Below are 3,808 nucleotides of genomic sequence, written 5' to 3' on the forward strand. Positions count from 1 at the left end.
CTTGAAGAAGATGAGATTTCAGCTGCGACCTCAAGGAAGACAGGGAAGACAGGAGGCAGAGAAGAGGAGGGAAAGCATTCCAGACATGGAGGCAGTCAGTGGAAATGCCCAGAGATGAGATGGAGTATCTTGTTCTAGGAGCTTTATGGTTATTGTCATTCCTGATGACAATGGTTCTGCAAAAAACATCATGGATGGGTAGACTTCAGAAAAGCCTGGGAAGACTTACATGAACTGATGCTGAGTGAACACTGTACACACTAACAAACACTGTGTGATGGTCAACTATACTAGACAACTGTCTTCAGCAGTACAATGATCAAAAACAATTCTAAAGGGCTTGTGATGGGAAATAACCATCCACATCCAGAGAAAGAACTATGGAGTCTGAATACAGACCAAAGCATGCTATTTTCCATTTTTAAAATTTGCTCTATGCTTTATGTTTCTTCCTCTCATGTTCCCCCCTTTTGTTCTGATTCTTATTTCACAACATGACTAATTTGAAAACATGTTTACCATAGTTATTCATGCATAACATATCAGATTACTCACTGTCAAGGGGAGGGGGGAGGGAAGGAAGGGAGAGAGAGAAAAATATGGAACTCAAAATGTTACAAAATAATGTTGAAAACTATCTTTGCAAGTAGTTGGATAAATAAATAAATAAATTTTTATAGAAAGTATGCCACTCCAGTATCTTTGCCAAGAACCCCAATTGAGGTCACAATCATACATGACTGAACAACAACAATTCCTACTGAATTCCATAAATATTTGTCATAATTAACTCCTTGGAATAGCAGGTGGGGGGGATAAGTGAACAGGTGAGATCAATTACCCTGGACTTTAAATAGAAAATATTAAGCCTTGAACATATATTAAGCTCTCTGGTGATACAGAGGGAGACTTCAAAGATCTAATATATTTGAAGGGGGGGGGGTGTTTCCGGTAGCAGGGGAGATCAGGAAAGGTTTCACATGTATAAGGTGGCATTTGAATTGGGAATATAAAGCTCAAAAAGTATGTTGGATCCAGGTTGCAAATGGCTTTAATGCCAACAGAAGTATTTATGGTCGATTCTAGTGGTAACAGGAAGCCACTGGAATTAATTGAGAAGGAAAGCTAGCTGAAAATTAGGAATTTTACTTTGGCAGCTGTGTGGAGAAGGGATTATAGTGGGGAGAAAATGGAGGCAGAGAGACTAATTAGGAAGGTTGATGAGAATCTGCATTAAGATGATGGCAAAAGAAAAGGAGACAGGTGGGAGGAAATTGAAGGTAGAAATGGCAAGATTAGTTAGATGTAGGAGATGAATAAGAGTGATGAGCTGATGAAATCATTAAGGTTATGAACTAGGTGACTGGAAGGATGGTGGTGTCCTTGACAGAAAGAGGAAATTGGAAGAGGGGTTGTTGGGGAAAGGTAATAGGATCTATTGTGGGCATGCCGAATTGAAATGGTCAAGAACTCTCAGTTCTAAATGTTTAGTGTTGTGGAACTGATACTCAAGAAAATGACTAAGACTGGATCTAGAAATCATTGCATAAACATGTATACACCCCCCCAAGCCTGTTGTTAAACATTTACCAAAACATTGCTGTACACATTCATAGTATAGGAACTTGATATAAATAATGATATAACAAGGGAGAATGAGAGGGATATAATGATATAACAAGATATAACAATGATATGACAATGATATAACAAGAGAGAATGAGAAGGAATAGAATCAAGGGAGAAGAGTGTCAGAAAAATCCCAGAAAGGGGAAAGTGCCTAGGAAGAGATGGTTGTCAATAGTGTCAAAAACTGCAGAGGTTAAAAAGGATGAATATTGAGATAAATCTGTCATTTTTGATAATCAAAAAGTTGTTGATAGCTTTGGATAGAAGAGATACAGGTGAGTGGTGAGATCAGAGACAAATCATAAAGGAATGAGAAGTAAGTGATAGAAATAATTGAAGAAATATTTTTCCTTAGGAGCTTGACTAAAATAGGAAAAAGATTTAACAAAATGGCTAGAAAGGATGATAGGGTCTAGTAAAAGGTTTTGTTTTGTTTTCTTACAATTAAGAGAGGGGTCTTTAGGTTGTTTTTTTTTTTAGGCTTTTTTTGCAAGGCAAATGGGGTTAAGTAGCTTGCCCAAGGCCACACAGCTAGGTAATTATGAAGTGGCTGAGACTGGATTTGAACCCAGGTACTCCTGACTCCAAGGCCAGTGCTTTATCCACTATGCCACCTAGCCACCCCTAGGTTTTTTTTAAAGGAAAGATATGTGTGTTTGTAGGCAGCAAGAAGTTGGAAGGGGATGGGACCAAGGACATATTTAAAGGAGTTAATGTGGGTAAGAAAAAGAGCCACCTCATCATCCAAGGGAATAAAAGAAGAGAAAGTAAGGTAAGGATGTCAAGGGGTTGTAAGACACAAGTAGAGAAGATGAGAAAGGCCATGGTGAATGACCTCTATTTTTCCAAATTGTAGGAGAAATCTTCACTGGAGAGTATGGGGGAAGGGAATGGCATGAGAGACTTGAGAAGAAAAGATCTGAATTCCTCTTTTTCTTTGACTGTCCTTGAATTCAGACTTGCTGACAGCCATGAGGAAAATGAAGATGAGTATATATTGGAAATATATGGAATTAAAGAGAGATAACCACCTTCAAACACCACTACAGGTGCTTTCCTGAAGACTCTGTGCCCAGAAAGGAAAATGATCAAAGGCCAACATTGTAAGAGATATCTAAATCCTAGAGTGAAAATGTTATTGAGAAGCAAAGGGAGAAACACTCCCTATTGCTAAGACTGTCAACTATGGGCTTGAAAACTGAGGAAGAGATTAATTTCTCTTGTTGTCTTTCCTGTTTTTACCTACTTCTAGTCCAGGATCCTCAGAAAGGATGAGAACATCATTTTCCCTCATGCTTTGTGATATTCTTTGGATATGTAATGGGATTCCCTCTGGTCACATCGGAAGATGCTGAAGGGCAGCTGGGAGCTTTAGAATGTATCCACAATGGAATATTCTATCTATTTCCTCTTGTTTTATTCTGTGGCAGTTTAATAAACTATGTGATTTCAACATAAGTCTATGAAACTGTGAATTCAAGAACTGCAATACACATATTAACCCATTTGATATTTACAACAACCCTGTGAAATAGATGCTTTTAATATGCCCATTTTACAGATAAGGAAAATGAGTCTTAGAGAGATGAACTTACTTACCCAGGGTCAAACAACTAGAAAGTGTCTGAGACAAAATTGGAACACAGGTCTTTTTGATTCTCAGTTCTCCACTCTATTCCCTGCTCCACCTAAGCTCCCTCATGTAGGAATAGAGTAGGAGCTAATAAATTCTATATAGACACAAACTTTTGTGTTTTATATCTTTTGAGAAATATCCCATTTCATTATTCAGATTGGTTTTGGACAAAATCAATGACATTTCATTCAAGTAGCATAGTCCCAGTACAGAAGTATGGGCTTGTTCAGTGTGGAGTAAAGGGATTTTCAGTATTAGGGTGTCAGGGAGAAGTCTGGGTTTTTGCAGGCTGGGCACCCTCTGGTGGATTTGGGAACAAAACAATCTCTTAGGAATATTATTCTAGCAAGGATAAAAGAGAAATTGATAGGGCCATGGATTAAGTGGATCAAGTAGAAGGTCTACTTAGCTATTTCATTTCCTGTCTGGATAGTTAATACAATGATGTACCACATTTCTGTAGGCTAAAAGATGGTAATACTCAAACTCATACCCTAAGATCTCAATGAGTCAGCTAGGGAATAAGTTGTTGTGTGTCCTTTG

The 3,808-nt window shown here is 38.1% G+C and overlaps 1 long non-coding RNA gene across 1 annotated transcript; it reads left to right on the forward strand.

Moving 5' to 3' along the window:
• Positions 1-796: 796 nt before the first annotated feature.
• LOC141520854 (uncharacterized) lies at positions 797-3,049 on the forward strand. The gene is made up of 4 exons (XR_012477777.1): positions 797-827; positions 2,292-2,401; positions 2,587-2,732; positions 2,882-3,049. It is a non-coding gene; the product is annotated as an uncharacterized LOC141520854 (long non-coding RNA).
• The last annotated feature ends 759 nt before the right edge of the window (positions 3,050-3,808 follow it).

This window comes from Macrotis lagotis, chromosome 1 (assembly GCF_037893015.1).
Source record: "Macrotis lagotis isolate mMagLag1 chromosome 1, bilby.v1.9.chrom.fasta, whole genome shotgun sequence".
In the NCBI taxonomy this organism is placed as follows: domain Eukaryota; kingdom Metazoa; phylum Chordata; class Mammalia; order Peramelemorphia; family Peramelidae; genus Macrotis; species Macrotis lagotis.